General features: G+C 44.5%; 1 protein-coding gene across 1 annotated transcript in view; it reads left to right on the top strand.

The window, feature by feature from the left end:
- The first annotated feature begins 1,045 nt into the window (after window positions 1-1,045).
- PCDH15 (protocadherin related 15) overlaps window positions 1,046-10,591 on the top strand; it is a 369,222-nt gene continuing 359,676 nt past the window's right edge. The window contains exon 1 of the mRNA XM_041404901.1: window positions 1,046-1,094. The gene's annotated coding sequence lies outside the window, so the exon portion shown is untranslated. The remainder of the gene's footprint in view (window positions 1,095-10,591) is intronic.

The raw sequence follows: 10,591 nt of genomic DNA, 5'->3' as shown, positions 1-10,591 counted from the left end.
GTTGGGTTATTGCAAAGCAAACTATGTTTGCATAAAACTCCCTGTTTTGGCTTGGAGAGAATGGCAAGCTGGAGAATTCCAATGGAATATGGATTCTGTGCTGAGCAGCCTGGAGAGGAAAAGGTTGCAGGGAGAGCTCAGAGCCCCTTCCAGAGCCTCAAAGGGCTCCAGGAGAGCTGGAGAGGGACTGGGGATAAGGCATGGAGGGACAGGACACAGGGAATTACTTCCACTGCCAGAGGGCAGGGATGGATGGGATATTGGGAAGGAATTATATGTATTTATAAGGACCTGGATTTTCCCCAAAGCAAATGGTGAAATGAGCCCAGCACCTGAGCAATTTGATTTTCAAGCCCCCCAATAACAAGTTTCAAGGTCCCTCCCACTACTCTGGGTCTCTCCCTCCCCATTTGGAACCCTGGGGTCTCTGTCTTGTGTTTCTCTTTGGTGCTGGGAGAAAGGGGAAACCTCCAACCCAGTCTGTGTCTGGAGGCCCAAATGCTTCCTGGATTTTCCTGAATTCCTCCATGGCACAGTCTCAGTTGGATAAACACTGGAGAAGTTAGCCCCAAAACAGCCTGAACCCCCCCGTTGTGTTCTCCATCCTTGGGATAACTCACAGGCAAAGAAGAGCTGGAAAGAGCCAGTCAGAGATTTTCCTGTTCAATATTTCATCTTGGGGAATATTTGATTCAAAACAAATTACAGATAAGTGCCTGATGTGTTTTAGGGTGGGTATTTTAGAAGGATAAAACTTGTTATGAATTTCTCCCTGGTTTCAAAGTTGACAGCCTTCATGAAAATATGTAAACTACTTTAATGAAAACCTCAGGCATTGTTTTCTTGTTATTTTTCTTATTTGAAGCTGCCCTGCCTTTATCAGGAATAAAACAGCTGATATTGAAAGCTGTGTGTTCTGCTCTTCTCTGTTTGTTTGGGAAGTGAAAACTATTTAAATAAAGGAAAATGTGTCAGATTAGTTGTTCTTCTTAAACAGTAGTTAAGATATGAACAATATCATTAATCTTCTATTTTATGTTTTCCAGGTGATCAACATATAATCTCCACAGCTATGGCTGAGAAGCGAAGTTAAGGTACTGTGATAATTCCCTTTTAATATGGGCATGTTTTTGCTGGAAATCATTCCCAAAATTCTCTCCTGAATAATTTGTAACAATCTGCATTCCTTGAGGCTGAGTTCACCTCTGGATGGTTTTAATTTGCCAATTTGTCCACTGCACTTCCTGAAAATGACCTTTTTTTTTTTTTTTCATTGTATTCCTTAACTTTTGGCTTCCTGGTGTTAAATTCAGGAATGTTTTAGGATGTCTGTACAGATATACAATGAGAACCATGCTCCCATGATGAAGGTCATGCCTTTGAAATGACTAACTCTGAAAACATGGTGGGGAAAGGAGGGGAAATGTGTCCCTCTGGAATGCTGGCTGCTGCACACTCTGTGGCACCGAGAATTTGTTACTTGGAATCACAAGATGGAAATTGGCTCAGCAGCTCTGCTGGGCCACAGGGAAAAGAGGCTTGGTTTTCTTGGAAATGCACATCTCGTGACCAGGATTATTTCCCCTCAAGTTGTGTTTGAATTCTGGCTTGGATTGTGAACTCACAGTGGCAGGAGGAGGAGTAGGAGGAGGAAATGTGGCAGGTTCTCTTTTCTGGGCACTGAACTTGGGTGCCAACATAAACTGCAATGGAAAAAAAGTTATTTGTTTGCTAGGAAAAATTCAGATAAAGATTCAAAACTTGGTGAGCAGTATGAAACAGTTGTTCTTGAATGGCAAGAACTAATTCTTGCCAAAGAAATTGTCAGGGAAGGATTTCCATTCCCCTTCTACATCCACATCAGTTTAATGTTGCTGTCAAGGTAAGAAGCTGGAAAATCATCCTTCAATTCAAATTCTCCTTTTAGTTGGGATTTTTTTTGTTGCTGAGTCTGTGTGATTTATTTGACTAGAGCATAACAAAGCTCTTGGCTTTGTTAGCGACTTCCTTTGGAGAAAGCGAATCCATCACTTTTTCAGTTGTTTTATCTGCTCCCTAGCAAAAATCTTTAATGTTTATTTCCATCTGGGAATATAATGCATTCTGATGTGAGAATACTGGGCAAAAGGAGATCCTAGAAAGTCCATCAGATCAGCAGATTTCTTAGGTCAGGTTTGAAACAAAGAGTAATCCAGAAGGTCCTGAGTGAGAAGTGGGATAAAAGGAAAAATTTTGCTCAGCAGGTGATTTGATCTGAGTACCAGGCTGGTTCTTTTTGCTGAGCCAGTGAACATCTCACACTACAGAGATGCAGGGGGCTTAAGCTCTTTGGATTTATAGGCAGCATTTATTCAGTGCAGTTCCCAGAGGAAATTAATATTGAAAGTGGAGATGGCGCAGATTAATACAGGAATTATAAGGAGCTGGCTAAGGCAGATAAGGAGCTTGGAAAAGAGGGGACTGCGAGAGGATGAGGTGAGCTCCAGGTGCAGGGGAGGAATCAAAAGCATTCCTGAGGGACAGGTCTCATGAAGAGCCCTCCCTAATACTCTTTAAGTGACCTTGGCACAAGGTCTTTGATGCAGGTTTTGAAACTCCTGTAATGATGTGAAGGACACAAGAACTGCACAAAAGAATTTTGTTGACTTTCTGGATTAGTAGAACAAATGCAGCATAAAATTTAATAATCATAAGCCATTGTGTTAGGGACTAAGAGCAGGGGGCTGCTGTAAAAAAAAAAAAAAAAACCAAAAAAAAACCCAAAAAAACCCCAAGAATTTCAGCATATGGAAGTTCAACTTTTTTTTTTCAGGGAAAATGTTTGGTTGTAGCATGTAGCTGAAGCTTTCACAACTCCAGAATTTCCAGGACACCTGTTCCTCCAAGAGCTGCCATTTCCTCTAAATAGTTCAGAGCCTAGGTATGTTATAAAGTGGAATAAATAAAATTTTAGATCTAAAATAACAAGTTTTGAACCTGATTCCATCAAGTGTGAATCGGTGCAGGTGTGAAGCCAACCTTGCCTGGGGAGTAGGAGGAAGGTGCCAGACTAGCAAGAAGTGGGTTATTGTAGCAGCCTTGGAACTGATTTTCATGGAACCAGCCCATCTGCCTCCTCCTCTCCAAAAATCCCTAAACAAACCAAAAAATGGAACCAAGCCAGGGTGGATCTCCAGGCTCTAAGTGAGCAGTCCTGTTCCTCGAGGTAGGAAACCTCCATTAGGGTAGGGGAGCTGCAGCAACTCAGCCACTGGGACAGAGCTGGAGGCAGTGCCCTCTCAAGGGGAGCTCCAGAGAGAGTTCTTCTAGTTCCATCCATGCCCCTGCCATGGGCAGGGACACCTTCCACTGTCCCAGGCTGCTCCAAGCCCTGTCCAACCTGGCCTTGGACACTTCAGGGATGGGAAATCTTAGCACAACCCCACCTGCAGAGCAGCATTCCCAGACTGATACCAAGATGATAGTTAAAAGGAGCGAATGAGCCCCGAAATGGGTCTTCATCAGTGGAGCAGGAGTAGATGATTACAAGTGTGCTGTGTTCAACCCTCTGAGGATTTGGGATTAAAGCCAAAAGGATGAGAAAGAAAAGGAATGCTCTACAAATCAGTGAAAAAAATGGTCAAAAGATAGGAAACAGAAGGTTGGAGTAACTGAGCAGTTTCCTGAGTGAGAGGATGACAGCAGCACAGTCTCCAAGGAATCTGCACAAACCTGTGATACTCAACTGATAAATGAGCTGCGAAAGACACAGGGTGTGCTGCCGGTGCTTCCTCCAGAGCACTGGAGCTGAGTGCTGACTCTGGAAAACTGCAGCAGGATTGAGACAGAATTAACTGCTGGGCAAGGCAGTGGCAGGTGAAATCCTCCAGAGGTAGATGCAAAGGGAAGAAGACAAAAATTCCACCCACAAGTGATGTGTGCTGAGCTGGGCGTTACCGCTCACCAGCCAAGAGCTGTAAAGTCCAAAAGATGCCTCTCCCAGAATCATCATCAAGGAATCATCCCAGAATGGCCTGGGTTGGAAAGGCCCCCTTCCATGGGCTGAGATACCTTCCACTCTTCCAGGCTCCTCCAAGCCCTGTCCAGCCTAGCCTGGAGCCCTTCCAGGGGATCCAGGGGCAGCCACAGCTTCTCTGGGCAACCTGTTCCATGTTAGCTTTAGTTCTGGAAGTTTCATAGTAGGACCTGAAAAATAGAAATCCTTTTTGTTAAGGAATCAAGTGAGCTGCAAGTCTTTGGGGTCAGTTGGAAGTTTAGGGAAATTGTCCCATGGGATGAATATCTCTGCTCTTCCTTAGGGGCTGCTCCTGTCAGGGAGAGATTTCTGGTTTTGTTGGACTCCCCTGTGGAGGGGCTGTTTGTAGGTTGTCCTGGGGCTTAAAATGGGAGGAGTAAGGAACCACTGGTGATGGAGCTCCTAAAAAATCCCACACTGCTGGAAGGGGTTTCAGGCTGTGTCTGGGGAGTAGACAAGTTTGTCCTGTTGTCCAAGGCTCACTCATGTGTGTATGGTTGGGTTGGTTGTGGTCAGATGAAGGTTTATTTAAACTTGGAGAGTGGAGAGAAGGATGAGGCATAGCCTGGTGTGCCTCCATCCCTCCTGCCTGACTGGGATCCAATTCCTTTCCTAGCAAAATAGAGATGTTAAATTTTTAACAACACATTGAATGTTCAAACATCAGCAAGGGAATAGAAGCTGATAATCCAGCTGGAAAGGCTGGTGGGCTAGAGTGTGTCCTGAGTGTGTTTAAACTGGAAATTGGGAAAAGAACTCTTAACCAGGGAGACGAGTGGAACTCCTGAAGGGCTTTCCAAACACAGCTGGGACACAAATCCATGTTTTTCAAGTAGAGTTTTAGGGAAGAGATGAGATTTCTGAGTGCAGGCCCACTGGCAGTTCTCAGGAGCAGCTCCCAGGAGTGAGAGATGGGCCCCCAGTTTGTGGGTGTCCCCAAGCTTTGAAGAAAAACAACCTGAGGGATCTGCCAGTCTTTTGCTCTTATCCAGCAATGCCATTGTTGATTATTCCTCTGCCATGGGACTCCACAAATTGCCTTAGGAGTCCAGGAAGACTTTTGATTTGATGATTGCTTGATTTCTGGGATGTTTCCCTTCCTCCATAACCAGATAGGTCTGGTAAGGTCTAAGGGATGTTTTCATGGGATGTTTTCAGTGTCAGTCATATCGTTCCCTCACCTCCTCCACTTTTCCCCTCATATTCTATAATTTTGGAGCCTTTCCAGCTCATCTCCTAAAGGTCATAATGTGACAAAGGCAGCACTAGCAGTAGGAGATGGAGAACAAATGACTCTCACTTATCTACAACCTGCTGAGGCCTTCCTGCTGCTATGTGGACATCCCCACATGGATGAATCCTTCTCTCAGAGGGCTGGATGGTGACACTTGGATGCAGCAGGATGGATTTTTGTTCAGGACACTAAGGTTAGATCTGTTAGGATCTAAAAGATTTGGAGTCATACACAGTACAGATGCAGGGAGTCTCCAAGTGCATTCTAAAGTGCCATTTTAAAGCATCTTAATTATAGAAATAATCTGATGGAGATCTCTGACTCTCATAAGAGAGTTGGATGAAAGAATGAAAGAAGCAGATTAAAAGAATGGAATTAACAGGAGATCCTTAATGATGTGAGCCAACACATTTTCATCAACTTGGTTTTACTAATTTAATAAATTAAGCAGTGCAAAATATTTCCCTACACTAAGGTGTCTCATTGCAAACCCAGTGTTGACATTTTTGTTGGGAATCAAAAACTCATCAGGACTTGAAACTAATTTTTTCTTTTGTTGTTGTTGTTTCACAATGAAAGGAAGCTGTAACATTGTGGGGATTTAAAAACAAACAGAAAACTGTGTACATGCAATAAGATGGAAAATGGTGTCACTGTTACATCTAGCAGGGCCCATTAAGGACAGATGTTCCCAGAGAACAGATATCCATTAGAACATGATGGAAAGTGGGAGATTTTGAAAGAGAGCCAGAACCTACAGATGGAAACTTCAAATAAATAAAAATCAACTTGTAAGTAGCCAGTATAAATAATGCAGGGGATGTGTAACATGTTCTGGATTACTCAGAGCAGCAGACAGACAGTCCCTGCATTCCCAGTGGGTTGGAAGGGATGGAGTGGGATCAGCTGAGAGGGAGTCAGAGCCTCTGGGACAAAAGGATGTCAGGACTCCAGGAAAGAGCAAAGACTTTGCAGAATTGGTTGTTTGAACAGTGATTTTTCTCTCCCTGGTACTGTCCAAGAGTTAGTTTGGGGACGCTCCATCCCACAGGAGTTCTTTGGCGTGTGTTGAAGATAAACAAAGATGAAAGGAGAGGATGTAGAAGGACATGTTTGAGTGTATGAAGAGATACAAGATGGGTAAAAAGAGTCCTCCCAGTTGGTCCAACCTTTTCATTTATTTTTTAACAGAGGAAGTTTTTTGGGCACAGTAGCATGAACAAAGACAGAAGCTCCTTTAGAGAGTGGCCCCCACAGTGTCCTACCAAGCCCCAGGTGAACTCAGTGGCAACAGAGGGCAAGTGCTTTGCTAACCACACATCAAAAGTGTTTGGGGATTGCTGATTTTAAGAAGCCAGCCACAAGACTCAGAACAATTTTAATGTCCAAGCATCAACGAAGACAGTGTTCCCTTGGAAAGACCCGCCCCCCCCCCACACACACACACTGACAGGGAGAATCTGCTGGTTGGGAAAGAGAGGACAACCATGAGAAGGAAGTGCTGAAGCTCTGTGTGTCCCAGCTGGCTGCTGTCCGGTTCTGAGGAGAGAAATAATTTAGCTTTGGACACAGAGAATCAGAAGTCTTGGGTGAGGAGAGATAAAATTGTGGTTTTCCCAGCAAATGTGGTGACCTATATTTTGAATGGGAATGCAGCTTCTCAGTCTTTGTGTAGCTTTTATCCCTCTCCAAAAAAGAAAAAAAATCCCTAGTTGTATTGCTTGAAGAGCTGTCCATCTCCTCACTTCGGCCCAAGGGCATGGTTGCCACCATGAGCTGTAAATCCAGTCCTGTAGACGCTTCCACGTGAAATCCGTGGGAGAGCAAGAGCAACCTCAGCAGCTGAGCAGGAGACACCGAGCTGAGGGCACAGTGACACAGCTCAATGACAGGGCCATCCAGAGGGGCCTGGGCAAGCTCAGGAAGTGGCCCATGGGAATCTCATGAGGTTTAACAAGGCCAAGTGCTGGTGCTGCCCATGAGTCTGGACAATCCCAGATAAGAGCTCAGTGTGGGGGAATCCTTCCCTGGGAGGGTGGGCAGGCCCTGGCACAGGGTGCCCAGAGCAGCTGTGGCTGCCCCTGGATCCCTGGCAGTGCCCAAGGCCAGGCTGGATGGGGTTTGGAGCAGCTGGGATAGGGGGAGGTGTCCCTGCCCATGGCAAGGGTGGCACTGGATGGGCTTTAAGGTCCCTTCCAGCCCAAAACACGAGTGATTCTGTGATTTCTATTTTCTGTTCCCTTAATGCCTTGATTGGGTTTTTTTGCATCCCAGCTCTTCAGTGACACATTACCAAGAAAATATCTGTATATGTTGTGTTCCAGCTCTCGCACACCATGGGTAAAATACTGTCATTAAAGGAACCAATTTAGAACCCCATGTTATTAAATGAATGCTTCCTGATAAACATCCTGACAAGGGGCTTGATGCAAGAGGGAAGTTGCTGGCAAAAATGTGTCATAAACCAGCAACTTCACATTAATTAACAGAGGAGGGAGAAGGCTTTGCATTTCCTTATACTAAAAAACAATGTGAAGCAATTATTTTAAACAACTTCAGCTCGTTAGTGAAACCTTGTGTCTGGTGAATTCACCTGGCTTGATTTTTAAAAAAATAGGCTCTATGAAATCTCTGATGCATCATTGAGGTGATTTGATTTAATAAAAGGCTGTGCCTTTTTGGTCTCTGGTTTCTGGCAGTTTGGGTGATCTCAGAGTCAGACATATGCACTCTGAACAACTCCCTGCCAGGAGGGGACAGCCAGGGGGGTCGGGCTGTGCTGCCAGGGAACAGGGACAGGACAAGGGGAAAGGGCCTCAGGCTGGGCCAGGGGAGGCTCAGCTTGGACAGCAGCAGGAATTTCTGCATGGAAAGGGCGCTCAGGCCTTGGCAGGGGCTGCCCAGGGAGCTTTGGAGTCCCCATCCCTGGAAGTGTTGATAAACTGTGGGGATGTGGCACTTGGGGACATGGTTTAGTGGTGAGCATCATGGTGGTTCCAGTTGAAGGATGGATCTGATGATTTTAAAGGTTTTTTCCAACCTTAGTGATTCAAAGATACTCTCTGACTTCCCTTGTGCTGCTGTGTTGGAAGGCAGACCATAATGTTCAAGGAAGCTTAAGGGCAAGACTGTCCTATGTTACAACAATAATGGTTTTATTCTTCAGAAATTAGGAATATTTTCATACATTTTGCTGCAGGAGCTGCATTGCTGCTGTGCCTTCCCTCAAAGCAGTGGTTCTGGCACATTAAAAATGGTGTTTTAGTGCAGTGCTCTTTTCTTATTTCATCTGTCTCCCCAACTAACCCTGGAGCTTGATCTCTCCAGCCACAAATTTTCCTTATTTTCACTATCCCATCTCAATTCTCTGCATTAAAACAATGCTATAAGGAACAAAATGTTGGGTTACATTGTTGATCATGGCAGTGGGAGCCAGCCAGGCAGCAGGACTGCCTTTGCCATAATGTGACTTCATTATAAAATTAGTGGTTATTAGGGTTTCCAAGAAGAAGAGTGAACAGAGAAATAAAAGTTTGTGTTGTGGTTTAACTCCATCCCAGCCAAAACCAGGAGAGATTGGTTTTTAAGGGTATTTACAATTGGTGGAAAAGTGGTGCCAGTAAGAGACATTCCCATGTGGAAGTCAGAGTGGATTTGGCAGTTTTGACTCCCTCAAGAGGAGTAGAATCCGAACCTGAGCTTGTGCCTGGTCACTCCTTGGAGGACAGTACTCTTCCATTCCTGATTTTATTCTCTGGATATATTTCTGTCTGTAGGTTAAAAAAATTAATCCTTTTGAAGAATCTTTTTAAATTTAGGCTGGGGCTGCTCTTTCCTTGGTTAAAGCCTTCCATTATTATTACTGTGTATAGTGTAAAAGCCTTCCCTGACTTAAGAGTAGAATCTTTCCTCAGGAAGAATAAATAACATGCACACTGACCTTTCAGTCCCGAGGGCAGTGTCTGCTTAAGAACTTCACACCTCCTTGCCTCAGTGCAGGTTGACATTTGCAAGGTTGATAAATTGGTTATTTGGATGTAAATCGACAGGAAAGGAAAACCACTTTCAATAGTTGTGATAAGAGTCCACTTTTCCTGGGTTTAATTTAAAATAATGGACAGTACATCACAGAAACTCACCATCACCACCTAATTTAAATAGTGGCTGCTGTTATGTATCAGTCTGGAGGTCTGAAAAGGAAAAGAATTAAAATTTATTTGAATAAAGAGGACAAAAAGTCCTATCAGGGATTTTGCTCACTATGCTTTAGAGCATCTTTGCAAGCAACTCTGTGTGGTGGTAGTATTTTAGGGATTAGAAGAGCCATGGAATATGAATCATCCTGAATTCTAATCAATATGTGCAAGCATCTGATACAGAGAAGTGAAAAAAAATGAAAGTTTAGGGTTTATTTTTTTTTCCCTTTATTTCTTCTTTTGAAGAACCTGGATTTCATCCATGGTTCTGAGTGGTTGGCTCTGGCCACAACAGCAATGACTGCCCACACTCCTTGTTCTTAGTTTAGCCAAAGCTTCTTCCAAAATCTTTAGGAATTTGGTCTCGGCAGAAGCAGGTTCATGTATTATTCATGTATTAACATGGAATATCCTGAATTGGAAGGGATTCACAGGGATCATCTACTCCAGCTCCTGGTCCTGCCCAGGCACCCCAACAATCCCATCCCATGCCTAAGAACTTTGTCCAAACTCTCCTGGAGCTCTGGCAGCCTCGGGGCTGTGCCCATTCCCTGGGGAGCCTGGGCAGTGCCCAGCACCCTCTGGGGAAGAACCTTTCTCTGAAATCCAACCTAAACCTCCTCTGGCACAGCTCCAGCCTTTCCCTGCTCCGGAGCAGAGATGGGAGCTGTCCCTCAGGAGAAGCTGTAGGATGGTGATGTGACCCTACTGAACAACCTTGTGCTCTATAATTCTCCATGTTCCCATTAGCAGATCCTCTTTTTGGAGACATGGGCAAGGTATTATTCCCACACTGCTGTTCTGGGAAGATGAAACTCTTTGTTTAGAGGCTCCCCAGTTTATTCTGTGCTTCTGACCCTCAAGGACCAGTGGCTAATTCAGTGTTGCTTTAGACATGACTGTTTATAAAATGGTGTTGACTGGGTGAAGACTCTGCTTCTGAATCCTCCGTGGTCACTGCAAACTTTGGGTCCTTACAAAAACATTCCTTGGACTCTCATGTTCTCAAACACACACAGACTGCTCTGTGCTGCAGCTGTTCCAAATCACTCTGGAGCTGAAGTAGAACATCCTGTTCTCCTGGCATCCCAGCAGACTTTGAATGGGATATTCTGGAATTGTACACTTTGGAAGGCAGAAATGGGA

Source organism: Onychostruthus taczanowskii, unplaced genomic scaffold, assembly GCF_017590055.1.
Source record: "Onychostruthus taczanowskii isolate IOZ18803 unplaced genomic scaffold, ASM1759005v1 scaffold22, whole genome shotgun sequence".
Taxonomy (NCBI): Eukaryota; Metazoa; Chordata; class Aves; order Passeriformes; family Passeridae; genus Onychostruthus; species Onychostruthus taczanowskii.
The sequence above is the reverse complement of the archived record's forward strand: the minus strand, read 5'-3'. Positions and strand labels throughout refer to the sequence as shown.